The sequence below is a fragment of the Ailuropoda melanoleuca genome, chromosome 20, assembly GCF_002007445.2.
Source record: "Ailuropoda melanoleuca isolate Jingjing chromosome 20, ASM200744v2, whole genome shotgun sequence".
Lineage (NCBI taxonomy): Eukaryota > Metazoa > Chordata > Mammalia > Carnivora > Ursidae > Ailuropoda > Ailuropoda melanoleuca.
In genome coordinates, this window is record NC_048237.1 from 13,887,592 (window position 1) to 13,903,606 (window position 16,015).

Genomic DNA, 16,015 nt, shown 5'->3' on the forward strand with positions numbered 1-16,015 from the left:
AACAAGGCAGACGAGCTAAAAGCCCTGCCACGCGAGCCACGTCACTCACCTTCACTCTCATAATACAGTGATAGTTGTGTGTTTTCGAGTTAGTTGATCAGATGCCAGGTTTCCAGAAAGTTTTCAAAGATAAAGCAAGTTTTTTTGCACCTGGGTTAAAAAGGCCATTAGTTTCAAGTTAGAGCGTTAATGATGAAAAAGAGAAACCCTGGTGACATCTCCATTTCTATGGAACACATGAAGCAGCTCTGCAAGGGCATTTTATATGTGGATCCCATTTTCTTTTCTGTTGCAATGAATGTAATTTTAGTTGTCATGTGTCAAAGTTTATACTCCTGCTCTAAAGCATCTCTTCAACTTTAACAGCATAAGTGAAATCACCCAAGTGTATGGCCTCACTGGTAATACGGCTTTTAAAATATAAGCTCTTCTCCTTTATACCCCTTGTCATTAACTGGTAAATTACTAATTTATTTCCTATTAGAATTTATATAGTTTGCAGCAATTAAGAAGAAAGGCATAATTGCTGACAAACCCAGGGCACTATTTAAATCACTTCCTTGTTGACAACATATTTCTCTTTCCTCAAACTGAATGTCACTGAAATCTGATTTGTGCAGAACCCTTGTGGACGAGCACGCTGCACCTGTCACCTGGGCGCTAGCATTTTGCTAAGGATCAATTTACATAACCTCATTTAATGGTTCATAAATCATACCCATTAAGCCCAGCTAACAGGAACCAAGGGTTCTAATTTATGCTGCCTTTCATAGCAGAAAATTGGGAGGCTGGAGCCTGTGGATAAAGAACCCAGGTCTTGCCTTTGATTGTTGATTGTGATGGTAAATGTATGGATGATGAGAACAGATTTTCACTTTATTGATTTCCTGCCAAAGCACAGCATGCTTTATTGTGAAAAGGCGCCTTTTGGCAGCAATGCTGAAAGTGGCGGTTGTTTAGGAGCCCTTTGCCAAGATGAGGTCTAAGACAATACAGAGTGGTAAATACTAAAATAATATCAAGCTGAAATGTTATTCTTTAAAGGAAAAAATGAATCTTTAACCTTTTGGAAATCAGTGACCTTTTCTCCTCTGTAGCACCTCCCCGCCCCCACCCAAAAATGTGCGAAGCCAAGAATTGGAGACAAGATGGTTTTAAGAAATGAAAAAACAATGCTTTCCATTCCCTGCCCTGAGTTACTTGCTGAGGGAGGCTCATGCAAAATAATGCAGATGTCTAGAATCCTTCAGATAATGACATTTCAGCCAGCGTGCTCTTCAGGGCCAAGTTTGCAGCCTCTGCTCTCTCTCTTCTGCTATGCACTGCTTTTTGGTTGAAAACCCGGAAAGACCATTTTCCTCTCTATTTCATTTTTCCCCTTTAGGTCAAGATATTGTATCCAACTATATATAGTTCTCTGCAAAATGCAATATATAAAAGGTCATCTTCTCACAAGTGCTTGGGCTGGATTTCAAAATAGCAAAAGTGGTCCTAAGATCATTTTCCAGATGAAAAACATCTCTTAAGTATTGCTGAGGCATATTGATTCCCTTCTCTCGTCTCAGTTCTGCCCTATAATGGACATTGTATATTCTCATTTTAGCTTGTTCTCAAAATCTTTGTTAAACATGATGATTTTTCCTGATAGAATGGAGTGCCTTTCCCCACCATTTCTCTCCTCAAGGCAAGGTTTTCTGAAACACTTCACTTTGATTCCAGGTTGTAGATGTTGCTATGGAGGCTTATTTGATGGGGAGTGCAAACACTGTGGCCTCCTCCCCTCCCCCATCTTTAAATTCTAAACATGCCATGCAGAAAACCGGTTGGAGCCAGGCAAGAGAACCAAAGCAAGCTTGGCAATCATTTCCATCTGCTTTCCCATCCAACATGAAATGTGTCTTGCTTCATGAAGAAAAATCAATAATATCTATGTCTTTTTAAAGGAAGTCCTTCTTTATAAGGGAAAATCAATGGGATCTGTCTTTTCTATTATCTGGGAGGATTTCTCTAGAGTTAGTTACTTATAACTACTAATAGAATGTAAATGGACATACAGAGTTTAATCATGTTTGGAACACATTACCTCCACTCTCCTGGTCACAGAACCCTTCTTGCCCAGGGAAACCCATTCCATCTGATGAAGATAGGGTTGACCCTACTTTCAACTCCATACAAAGGGATAGGCCCATAACCCAGGCCTGGCCTGTAAAGAGGTTAGCCATGCCCCAGGTCCAGTGATCAGTTCAGGAATGGGTCCCAGACATGACCTTGGGAGTTGTCTGGAATCACTGTCAGGGAAGGCCATCTTTCCTCTCTGGAGTTATTAATCTGGTAGCAGATAGACTCTGCCCAAGAAATGGAGAGAAAATGACAGAGCTTCAAAGATGTCATTGGAGCCCCTGGATCCAGCTACATCTGAAGTTAGATATACCTCTGGGCTTGCTAGTTTCATGAATTCATAAATCTATCCTTTAAAAATAAAAAAGCTAGATTGAGCTCGTTTCTGTCACTTGCAGTCCTGGTAGTTCCACTTAATACACAGAGGAGCTTAATATACAAAAATGTAGTGAAAAAAATAGAGCTTTATTTTTTGTACTAGATTCCAGATTCCAGTCCTGACGTTGTCACTGAATCTCTAGGCTTCAGATTTCTTATTTTAGAAAAACAAAACAAAACTCTATTGGAGGATATGTAAGGCCCTTTCCAAATCTATACTTAATTCATCCATTTATCCAATTATTCATTCATTCATTTAACAAATATTTAGGGAGAGACTATTGACTGGCACTGTACTAGGCAGTGGAGATACAAAAGTGAACAAAGTAGAAAAAAAACAAAACAAAAACAAACCCTGCCTTCATACAGCCTATATTCTAGTTAATAGAGGCAGACTTACAAATAATTAAAAGAAGTATCTGGGAAGGTATTAAAATCTTAAGTAGTACTTCACTTATTTATTATTATTATATAACAACCCCCCCAACTTAGTGGCTTAAAACAAGAAGCATTTGTTATTTTTCACAATTCAGTGGGTCAACCATCAGGTCTGAGCTCAGCTGGAAGGTTCTTCTGCTGATCTTGCCTGGGGTCACTCATGTGACAGCGTTCTCTGGCAGCTTAACTGGGGCTAGAATGTCTAAAATTGTCTCACTCACGTGTCTGGGCTGTGATGCAGGCTGCCTGTCAGCCCTCTGCCTTGACGTGGGCTCTCATCCTTCACTGTTTAGCCTGGGCTTCTATGCATGGCAGTGGGGGCCTCCCAAGACAGAGAAGCCAGGCCTGCAAAGTTTGTGGAGGCCTAGGCTCTGAAACTCACCAACATCAGTTCCAGCACATCCTGTGGTTCCAGGTTAGTCACGAGGCCGACTCAGATTCAAGGCATGGGGAAACAAATTCCAGCTCTTTTTTTTTTTTAGTATTATTATTATTTTTTAAAAGATTTTATTTATTTATGTGACAGAGAGACAGCTAGTGAGAGAGGGAACACAGCAGGGGAGTGGGAGAGGAAGAAGCAGGCTCCCAGCGGAGGAGCCCGATGTGGGACTCGATCCCGGAACGCCGGGATCACGCCCTGAGCCGAAGGCAGATGCTTAACCACTGCACTACCCAGGCGCCCCCAGATTCCAGCTCTTGATGAGAGGAGCTGAAAAATACTGTGGCCTTATTTTTTCCATCTATTATAGGAAGGGTGGCCAGAGAAGGCCTCATTGAAAAGATATTCTTTATGTAAAGGCCTGAGGGGCTGAGGGAGCAAGCCATGTGTATATCTGGGAGAAGAACAATCCAAACAGAGGGAGTACTTCTAAAGGTCCTGAGGCGGAAGAAGCCAGAAACTGAGGAAGCAGGAGGGAGGAGGCTAGCATGGCTAACGTGGAATGAGCAATGTAGAGAGTAGGAGCAGATGAGTTCAAAGTGATAATGGGGAGCTGTGCCTTATAGGGTGTTGTAAGGCCTTTGGCTTTTACTGTAAGTCAGATGAGGGGGCCACTGGTGGGTGTTGAACAGAAGAATGGCAGTTTAACTTACATATCCAATAGGGATCTCTCTAACCGCTGTGTTTTGAATAGACCGACCAGGTCAACATCAAGAGTAGAAGGGAAGAGAGTAAGACGTAGGCTCAGAAGGTGGTACAGAGCCAGTATGTAAAGATCTGGAATGCCAAGCAGTGGGTTGGCGTAGTAGTGGGTTCCTCCAAATTGGGATCCAGGATTTCTTATCATCCACAAAGGAAGTAAAGGAGGATGGGAAATGGTGACTAGTTTCAGTCTATGAGCTATATTCACTATTTCAGAAAGTTTAAAATATTAAGCTTCTTTGCTTTTGGTAAGTATTACAAAGCAGTTTTTCCTTTTGGAAACCTTAGTTAGATCAGATTGATAAGAAGGTTGGCTTGACTGTCACTGGCAACGTAGGCATTCCTGGGAAGTGATTGGGCCATTTGGCTGTGTTATCAGACCTACAGGCTGGGCAGTCACTGCAGAGAGTGTATTTCACAGGGACCTGTGACTGTGTGGCAAACACAATTATGGATACCTGGTAACAAACAGTGCTTAACTATACTTTCTTAACTTCATTGCTTTTTCACATCGTAGATTATTATTTTATATTATTATGCAAACCTGATAACCACTGGTTATTGATGAAAACTTCACTTAATGTTCAAGTGGAAATTGTGCCAACACTTACTAAATGCTATTTGTCTGGTATCTAGGTGCTTTCAAAATATCCATAATACCATGGAACTAGAGGGGATTATGCTAAGCGAAGTAAGTCAATCAGAGAAAGACAATTATCATATGATCTCACTGATATGTGGAACTTAAGAAACAAAACAGAGGATCATAAGGGAAGAGAGGAAAAAATGAAACAAATGAAACCAGAGAGGGAGACAAACCATAAGAGACTCTTAATCATAGGAAACAAACTAAGGGTTGTTGGGGGGGGATGGGGTAACTGGGTGATGGACATTAAGGAGAGCAATGGGTATTATGTAAGGCTGATGAATCACTGACCTCTACCTCTGAAATTAACAATATATTATATGTTAATTAATTGAATTTAAATTTAAAAAAAAGGAAAAATGAAGGGGGGGAGGGGGGAACACCATGGTATTGATAGGCAGAGTGTACGTTGATTGCTTTTACTTTAAAAGTAATAATGGAAGATATAGGTCTTTAATTATACTTCTTTCTGCACCCAGGTGGGGCATAAGTTATAAATAATAATGTCCTGTATTTCTGATTTTTTAGTTACACATTTTTGGTATCACAGGGCAGAGAAGAGGGAGAAAACAGTTTTCCTCTTTTTAATTTTGAACTTTTGTATAACCTATTTCTTAGATTCATTAACTTGATGACTTTTTTTTCAAGCTACTGAAACTTTCAAAGGTCATAAATATGTAACGATCAGAGATAAGTTTATATATTATGGGACAGTTGTAGATGGAATACTATATAGTCATTGAAGATATTGTAAAATGTTTACGAATATTTGAACAAATGAATGATCAAATTTAAATTGTAAAATCACAGACCTGACATGATTACATTTTTTAAAATGCACGCGTGTGCACATGTGTGCACACGTGTACATATGTGCTTAGGAAAAAACGAGAATAACATAGACAAAAAAATTTTAAATAGTTATTTCTAGGTGTTAAATATAGGGGTTTTATTCTAAAAATGTACCTATATTTTCTATTTGTGTGTAATTAACATATGTTGTTTATATAGTTTTTACTACTGACACACAAATTAAAGGAGACAAAAATATGGCAAATTTACTTTTTACACCAGGTAGTTACATCCTAGCTTTGGTTCATGGGCAAGATGGGTTTAAGCAAAAGGCAGCATGAGACCCTTCCAAGTTGTTCCTTCAACTACCGCATCTGTCAGGGTTTTGAGAGATGCCTTTTGCTCATCCTGGGTCTCACATTGAACCCTTTCTCATGGAACACCAATTAACATCGTAAAGGACTGGTGTTCCAGAAAATCCAATTTGTGACACCCGATCTAGACATTTTCAAAATTACAATCACAGCCATCATTAAGAGGCTTCTAGAAAGTGCTTTTTCATCACGACTGATTAAATACATTGGAGTGGGCAGGGAAGGACAGGCAGGTGAAGGAGGTGAAGAATATTTAATGGAAATTACAAGTGAGAAACTTGAGAATAGAAACCCATTTCTTTGTTTGTTCTTGTGTATCTTGTAAACCAGTGTAACTTGTCAATGAAAGGTCTGGTTGCATCTGCTAGATTGAACTCTGAACTTCTTGTTTAGAAGGATTTGTAATAAGAAGATTGCACTTCCCCTGCCTTTGCAATAGAAGCACATTCTTAGAGTTAAATTTACTGATGGCCCTCTCTGATCATGACTGTGGTTCTCTTGCTACCTGCCAAATCTGGGGAGTATCCCTATGGGTTCCTCTAAGTCAAGAGGCTGAAGAAGTTGGGGGCGCCTGGGTGGCTCAGTCGTTAAGCATCTGCCTTACGCCCAGGGCGTGATCCCAGAGTCCTGGGATCGAGCTCTGCATGGAGCCCCGCATTGGCCTCCTTGCTCCGCTGGGAGCCTGCTTCTTCCTCTCCCACTCCCCCTGCTTGTGTTCCCTCTCTCGCTGACTGTCTATCTCTCTGTCAAGTAAATAAATAAAATCATTAAAAAAAAAAAAAGAGGCTGAAAAAGCACCTGTAGGTCTCAGGAGTTGAGTCACATTTCAGGAACAATGCAGAAATAAGTTTCGTATGCTTCATCCTTACTCTTGTGGCTTTCACTTACAGCATTAGCACTGTGTTTGATATTATCAAATAAATAGCATCCTAGATCAGTATAGATGTTATTTCATTAATGGTGATTTTCCTTTAGTTTGGAAAAATACATTGTTTTTCTTTAGGGAAGCATTTTTGGTCAGCTGATCTTGCGAGAATGTAGAGGATTGAGAACAGTGAGTTGTCTCTCTTTCTTCTTTTAAATCAAAGTCGCCCTGATATCGTTTAGCAATTGGATTATATGAAAAATCCCAACACAGCATACATAGCTCTTCTATTGAAATTGGATTGATTTCTTTGGAGACTATCTGATCTCAACGGCAGTCTGTAAAATATCCTCTGGACCTTGAAAGAAACTAAAATTAATGGATTTTTTAAAAATTGAAGCTCTTAGTTTTTTGAGCGTGAGAAGATCCCTTCTCCCAGTAATTTACATCTAAAAACAAAAGTGAAAGTGTGCGTGTCTGTACATATAAAAAAACCTAATACTTCACTCCTGTGCTGAACTTTCTGATTTCTCTGTCTACTAAAGAGAATTACTATATTTTCAAACATGCTAAAATTGTCTTTGAAATATCTTATCAACCCATAAACTCAAAGTTCTTCAAGCTGCATAAACTTTAAGAAAAAGTTCATCATTTTTTAAAAAAGGAATTATAATGTGCCTCCTGTGCTTTTGATGTGCAGAAACTCATTAGGTATCCCTCCAACCCTATGTTAGGGTTCTCAACTGGAATATGTATGTCCTTCTCTTGCAACTTGAAGCCAAAAGATAAGATTTTTTAGACATTCACAATAAAGTGTGATTATATTATGGTGATGACCCATGTTAAAAAATATTAATCATATAGGTTTTTTAAATTATTACCTTCTTTAAAAGTTTTAAAACAATTTAACTTGAGAATATTTTGTACTTTCAGTAATATATATATTATATATATGTGTGTGTATATATAATATATATATATGAATATATATAATATCTATATTCATTCCTATTGATTCTTTTCCTCTGGAGAACCCTGACTACTACAATCTCATTGCCTTCTTTTATGTGTCACATGAGTCTTCTTCTTTGCTTGTGGAGACTGTGAATAAGCCTTGTCCCCCAGCTTCTGTCTACATTAAGGGCTGCAATTCGGTCCACATTCTCCTAGGCTGAAGCCCCACACGGAGTTGTTGGTGTAAAGGACCATGTTTCCCAGCACTCCCACAGTAGGTCGGCATGCCACCAGCAGCTCTCACCGCATGCAGTTTCTCATTGCCCAGGATAGGGATTCTCACTCACTCAGGATGAGTGTCTCACTTTCTTATGGTAACTTTGGGTCTCTGAGTCGTAAGATAGAAAACTTGAGTGGCCAGCTTTTCCCAGTCTCTGTAACTACTTTATATTTCTTTTAAAATAGATCTGAACTAACCTGGCGACACGTGTCAAAAGCCTTAAAAATACATGTGTCCTTGACCTAGCAATTCTATTTCTAAGTCTCTACTCTAGGAAATAATCAGAGATTTGGACAAAGATTAATTGACAGACATATCGATTGTAGCATTATTTATAATAATGAACATAAGGAATAAGAAACACAATCTAAACTATAGGAGATTGATTAAAGTGTTATACAAACGTGTCGTGGAATATTATGAAGATATTTAAGAAATCAAATTATAGGACTTGGAAAAATGTTCATGACATAGTTAAGTGAAAAATAAAGGCTATGGGGTTATATAGGAACACTGTACTTTCCACTTAGTTGGCTATAAACCTAAGCTGCTCTAAAAAATAAAGTCTATTTTTTAAAAACTATATGGACTATATGGACTATAAATAAACATTACCAAGCATTATGTTTTTATAGTCCCTATTTATAAAACCAAAAGACCATATACCAAAATATTCATAGTAGTTTTTTCTCTTTCAGTATTATGAGTGACGCTCGTTTTCTCCTTTATACATTTCTACATTCTCCAAATTTCCAAATGACAACTACTTAGTAATTTTCAAATCCGAAGAAGAAAATTAAACAAGCAGTATTGTTTAAAAATAACCAGAGTAGGGGTAGGTTTGGAGAAACTAAAGCCCCGGGTGGCTCAGAATAGTCCAGGATACAGGAACCAGATTGAGAAGACTGGGGGAGCCCAGCCCCTGAGCTTAGTGACATGTTTTGAGGGAAAAAAGACCTTCAGAAGAACAGGTTATCATTGCCAGAGGAAATCCTCAGAATGTCAGACTACTTTAAAGAACTGGACTCCCCCTCATGCCTTCTGTGGTACCTTGACCTACACGATCCTCTCCTGTAGTGACCTTTCAGAAGGTCCCGTGGTCTCTTAAAAGAGAGAAGGCAGACGGAGAGCTAGGGACCCAGAAACAGGAAAGGACGTCTCAAGGGCTTAAGCAGGGCTTACGCGCTTGTACTGGGCTTAAGGGAGAGATTCCAGTTTCCACGCTGTTCCCTGAGAAAGAAAGGCTAGGATTCCTAAAAGAAGTGCTATGCAGGAATAAAGATTTTATCTTTGATGCCAAAGTCTCTGTACTGATTTGGAAATATCTCCTGTGTACGTTGTTAAGGAAGAAAAGCAACAGGCAGAACAATATACAGTATGCTACGTTTTGGTTAAGCAAGGGAGGAAAAAATAAAATTAGAAATATATTTGCTTACATTTCCCTCAAGTAACATGGAAAGGACATACATGAAACTAATAAAGAATTGACTAAAAGGGAGATGGGAAACAGGGCAGACAGAGATGGAGCTATGAACAGGTCTTCTCAGTGAACCCATTTTTATGTCATTTTGATTTTTGAGCTATGTGACTATATTGTCTATTCAAATTAGGTAAAATCTGGCCAGGGATTAAGGGAAAAATAAGAAGATCATTCGTCTCTTTGAGGAGATGGGGGACAAAGGACAGGAGGACTTGCAGGTAGTTTAGTGTCAGTCATTTTCATCACAAGGTGGAGGAATTATCAGACAACTCTTTTGACAATGAGATGTGGCCGCTTAGGGTGTGGAGGTCAACTTCAGAGTTTGATGAGAACCTATTTGGTATCTTACCAGGTTCTCACCCTTGCTCCCAGCCAGGTATTTGGGCCCAGAGCTACTCCTTCACTAGTGGGACACAACGAGGCATTTAGTACCTGGGATACAGGCTACTGACCTGCAATTCCGGGATGCTTAGGACCTGGGGTCTGTCTAATGCAGAACACCCAGAGCTGGGGCCAGGAAACAGGCCGGTTCTAGATTACATGGTTCTGACCTATATCTTTCCCTGCTAATTCAACAGCCCATGGAGGAACTACCACTGCTAATGTGCTTTATGTGGTAATGCAGTTACAGGCAAGAAAGGACTGGAAAATGTGACTCATGTGTCGATAGGCAAATGTGTTATGTTGATATGGATACACTCAATTCTTGGTTTTCCACAAATAGAATTGTCCAGTTGTCAAGGACAGGGTCGGTCAAAAGAGGGTTGGGGCTGGGTACAGAAAATTTGAATATGTGCATGGAAAGAATTAAAAATGTGAGTGTTTAGAGGAAGAATGAGACAGGGAGAGGGATTAACTCCATGCCAAAAACCATAGAAAGTGTTCTGCCTCTTTCACTAACCTGACTATGGAGAGGTCAGATCAGAGGCTGTGAAATTTTAGAGATTGGAAGAACATTAGAAATAAATTATGGAACTGCTTCAATTCACAAACGAGGAAACTGTATATAAAACATCTGTGTGGTAGGTGGAGGAAGGTGCACACATGAACACGGAGGTAACACGTGTGTTGTCTACTCACACAAAGATACACCTTGGAATGTTTTCCCCTCCTCGGGCAACTTAATTTACATTCAGTTTCCTTTAAAATATTACCACTATCTCATTCTCACTGCTAAAATGAGTCAGGAACATCAGGCTTCTCTGTCCATTTATTATTTTGAAGCAACAGCCAAACGCTGTGGAAATGGTTTCATTTACCTCCAAAATTTGCCAAAACAAAATCCAATGGTGACTGAAACCAGTAATGACTATTTTCTATTTTCTTTTCCCTGAGTAATTGACCATTAATTATAATATCAATAGGCAGTGGGTAAGGAAAGCAGACCCACGTTAGGGCTACATTTCATTTGTAACTGTTTTGTCTATATCATAAATCTCCAATATTGGGCTATTGTCACCCATGATGAATTATTGTAAGCATGTCAGCACATGGTGGAAGTCAAGTACATTCAAATACTACTCAGTCAGAATTGAATTTGGCATGATAGTCTCATAAAAGGGGGCTCAATTGAGAGTTTCCACTTGCCTGCTCTAAACTTGTCACTTGTAGGTGCTAAAGAGCTTGTTGTGTTGGTTTAATTAGTCAACAAATCGGTCCTTACTTGATTGCGTGGTCGTATCACATATGTTAACACTTCAGTGTTTGATGGAGATATTAACAAGTGACAAGAGTCTCTTGGTCTGTGGACTTTAAAGAAGAGAAGCTCTTCTATATTATTTCATTTGGCCCTGCCAATATTTATTAGATCATGCAGCCCGCAGGCTGCCAGTTAAAGAAAGACAACACAAACATTTTTCAGGGTTATGCTCATCTGTATCCCAAAGAAGGGTCACTGAACAATCGATGGGAGAAGAGCATAAGTAAGATAAGTGTTTTCTTCTACCGCTTACAAATTCATTATTTGATACAGTTTGCTGCAGGCCTCCTTTGAGCTTTTTTCACTTAAAGATAATTTATGACAAGAACAGAGAGGTTCTTGAAAATGCTATAGCAACTGAAGCTGAATGATACCACACTGGTGGGAGACGCCGAGTCACCAGAGGCTGGTAAAGAGGAAGTTTGCATTTGTATGAAGAACTGTATTAGTTAACATTCATCCATAGTGGAAAAAATTCTCATATTAAATAGTCAATATGAGACACAAGGGAAGAAAAACCCTCAGTAACCGAAATGAGTGTTCCCAGGAGCAGGGGTAGGGGATAAAAAGTTGGTACCCTGAAAGTTTGCAAAAAGATCCATCTATTCATTTTTTCTATAGCAGAACAAACAAAAGGGCCGTGCTCACTTTGAAGGACGGGCTTCATTTGTTCCGTCTCCATTCCGGTATGGCTTTTCTCTGTGCATCAGCAAGAATCAGGTCTCCATGCCACGTGCAGAAATGATGCAAAGCATATGAACCAGAACCATCACATAGTTCATTTTGGTCGGACGTTGCTTTGCTAAAAAAAACAAACAAAACAAAAAACAAAACAAAAAAAAGACCCAACATTTAAACGACTACAAACAATTCAGAAATTGCCAGCAGTGACTTAACCAGTGCATATGGCAAGCTAAAATTATGACTGAAGGGCTTTCTGTCAAGACTCTCAAGTGGGAACTTTTAAAATCCAATTTATTTTTATCTTCCGTAGGAAACTTCCTGAAAACTCAAAAGCTCCTTACCTCTTTACCTCCCAAAGGATAAAATTTGCCATTCCTCTCCTTAGGAGTGCTCACAATGATTTATTCAGTATTTAATTATGCCGTAGTCACCATGTTGTTGGTCAGAAACCAACACTTATCTCTTCCTTAACTACCGCCAGGTGAAACCCCACCCCCCCCACCCCGGGGATGTCCTCAGTGTTCACCTGCTGGTCAGCTGATAATTGTCTTGGAGCCATGGGAAAACACGTGCATGTGAATAGTCGAGAGACAACAGTGCCTTTACATTCTCTGCACACAAATTCGGAGAGCATAAATATCCACTGGTTAAGGAAGGTTTTGTCTATGTCATAATAAATGCTCTTCAAATAGTTACAGCATCTTCCTTCCCAAGGCCACTCCATTTTTACCCAAGCTGTGGGACTGGAGCAGCTGCAGTGTCCTCGGTAAAGCCTTCCTACTCTAAGGTTAGTGTGTAGAGAGTTGAAAGGAGGAATGTACTCTTTCTTGCCTACTTTCACCTCAGCTTTTGCTTAGTCTAAGCACCAAACTAAGTCACCTTTAGGAGGTGATTAAACTTCTTAACGTCCTCATCCCATCCCCCACCATCACACATGCTTTTCACTGGAGTTGCGAATCAATTCCCAGACCCAGCCAATCAGGTTTCACTGGGAAGCAGGCCCTCAGTGAATGCCCCTTTAGTAATTGGTTGATTGACTATGGTGAATTATGAGTGTTAGTCTAACCAATAGAAACAAAAAGTAATTTGACTGAGTTACTAGGGAAAGGTTAAAGGGAGCAAGATGGGGTGTGCTGTGGGGTAGCGCAGATTTATGTTAAGAATATATATAGAATTTGGCAGAGTAATTTTCTTTGGAGGAGAAGGAAATGGGAAATGGGTTGGTTGGCCTGCAAAAGATACCGGTATCCTCAATGCAAGAATTTTCCTGCACTGAGCTCTAAAGAAAAAAAGAAGAAAGGCAAAGGATGCAGAGAATGAAAAGCCATTTGATGTGAGGTGAAGAGGGAGGATTAGGGGGAGGGGCGGGGGAGTAAAAGCTGTTAAAAGGGAAGCAAAGGAAGGAAGAAGGGAAGCAGGAACATGTGTGACTTAATTTAAGGCTCAATCTCTCGGAGCTTCCAATTTTTTGCTATTACCACAATGCTATTAAAGAACACCTTTATGCACATAGCTTTGTGTCCTGTTGAAAATTATTGGGAGAAAGGGAGATATTAAGGGCCTTCTTTGGTACTTTTTCTAATTCTGTAATGTTGAAATTTCATATAATTAAAACAGATTGATCTTATAGTCAGAAAAAAATAATGAAGCAACATTAAACTAAGAAACAACTTTTGGAGCTGTGACTGTGAATAGCAGAAATGTCAGCCTCTGAGGTTTAGCGATTCAATAAGTTGTGACTGTTAAAAATTTTTCAATTCATTTAGGAATATTTACCTCAGCTTCCAGAAATGCTTTGATCTCTTTAAACATATCTACTTTCAAAAAAGTTTGTAATCATCTCCTTCAGTTCTAAGAGATTGTTGCTTGCTGCCTCAAACAAGGACAAAACCATTTTCCCCAAACTGGCTAGAAAAATCTTATTTCAGTAGTTTTTCCAGTCCCTCCACAGGATGGGAAACTGTTCTTAAAAGTGAAATGGGCTGACAGCGGATCCGCATTGCCTGGGGCCAGGGATGGGGGAGGGGACAACTGGAAAGGGGTACCTGGAAATTTGTTGGGGTGATAGAAATATATCTTGGCTGAGGTGGTGGTTACATGACTGTATTTGTCAAAATTCCTCAGTGTACACTTAAAATGGGTGAATTTTGTATGTAAATCATGCCTCAATAAAGCTATTTTTTCAATAGCTTTAAACATAAAGTAAACTAGCACTTTTGGGGTGAGCGTGAACATGAATATTCTAAATTTTATAACAGTCAGGAGGATTCTCTTTTCAAAAGTCCTTAAACTAGTTATCAAGCGATGTGTTAGACTGAAAAGTGAAAAGGACTTTATCTACTTAAATGCTTTTTTTATCTATTTGATGCTAGCATAAAATGAAGAAAAGAAATACATTTTTAATTACAGATTTTTATTCTATAATTCTTGCAGTTCGCTTCTCTTTTAATTTCCCTGGGGAGGGTGATGTCTTCATTCTGGTATCGATATTTTGATTAAGCCAAATATCCGCGTATTCATTAAAAGTTTCTTTCCTATAAAGGAATTCAATTTTTTTTTTTGATTGGAGCTAGACTCACAGACAGACAGAAATAAGCTGCCATTCTTCTATTTGATAGCCAGACGCTGCCAGTTGTAGCCAGGGCAGTCCTGCTGTTAAATTAGGTCTAATGAAGGAGTAATTGCTTTAGATATAGTGAACCATTTCAAAGAAAACAAGGATTCTAATTGATTTGCAATTTGTTTGGCACGTTGCATTGTCCACAGCTATTGATTAGTCTTCTGGATTTCACACTGCATGTGTTTCCCTTTATTAAGGGAATAACAGGTTACTGATTACTTTCTTTCTGGGTTTAATGTAGCGGTTAATGTCTACTTTGTTCTTGTGTCATGTCACAGGCGAGGAAGGAATAATAGGCAAGTGGGTGGCCCTTTGCTAAGCAACTTCCCTGCTGTTCTGAGCTGTGTGCTCTGAGACAGGCTGAAAAGCAGATCAAGAGAAAGGGTTAGAATAGCAGGACTCACAAGTTAGGGCCTGAGTCAGGCTAGACCTGGCTCGAAACTTGGCTTTCCCCTCCCAGTCAAAGCATAGCATGGGACGAAGCAGCTGGTGGTAGATTTGTTCTTGTATCATTCGATTATTTGGAGACAGGATATGAATCTGTGCCCATTGTTTTGTTTAATAGGTATGCATACTAAATGGGTGCAGAAAAAGAATATTTGAGGTCGAGGCCTTTTGGTTCATTTAACCCTTTGGAAAGTGACATTTTGTTGGCACCTGGGAAGCACTTGTTGCTGAGGTGTCGATATGATCATCAAAATGGCTCTTATGTTTATACCAACTGCAGGGGAGGGAGAAAAAGTTCTCAGGGTTGCAGTCATTTCATTGCCCTCAAAGCACAGCAGGAATTATTAGCTTACCCTGGCGTGCCCCTTTGTTTTCCTAGGGCTTTGCTCCTCCAGCAGACACTCATTCAAGGCGAATCCACTGCTTTCTGAAATGTGTTTTGCAATGGTGCAAGGAACAGGCACTCACTTAGCGGATCTAATCCTTTCACGGCTCAGCTGGTTAATGTAGCCAACTGCTGAAAATGGGAAATGGATTCTTTAATGAGACAGGTCCCTTCGTGGCTTTATTCTCCTAGTCCAACCCCCAGGCATTCATTCAAGTCCCCCTTGCCTCCAAGCCAGGATCAGGCACCCCCACTTCCCACCCAGCAAGCAACCCATTTTCCAGCACACAGCTCCCTATCTCTAGGCCCCTTGCCTCCCCACCACCTTCCCAGAGCCCTTGGAAGCTCACAAATAACAAAAGGGTGTGGGCAGTAAAAGGTTCCCCTCTCTCTGCATCAGTTACCTCCTTCCTAAGCCAGAGCCCATCTTTTCCTGAGCTCCCAACATCACCGATAAGGTTATAGAGAGGAGTAACATTCAGAGTAGCAAATGCCCAGGGATTGCCTCCAAACTTTTCAAATAAGCACAGTTTTGCCATACTACCCAAAACAGATATAGATTTAAAATTTTTATTTAATACAGTTTTTGTGCATAATGGATTTTATGGTGATCCTGATTGCAAGGGTGTGAAACGGAGCCAAGCAGGTAAACCTGGGCTCTGGTTCTTCATCCTTTTTCCTTTACCGTTTTCACTCCTGTGAGTCTTCCTGAAG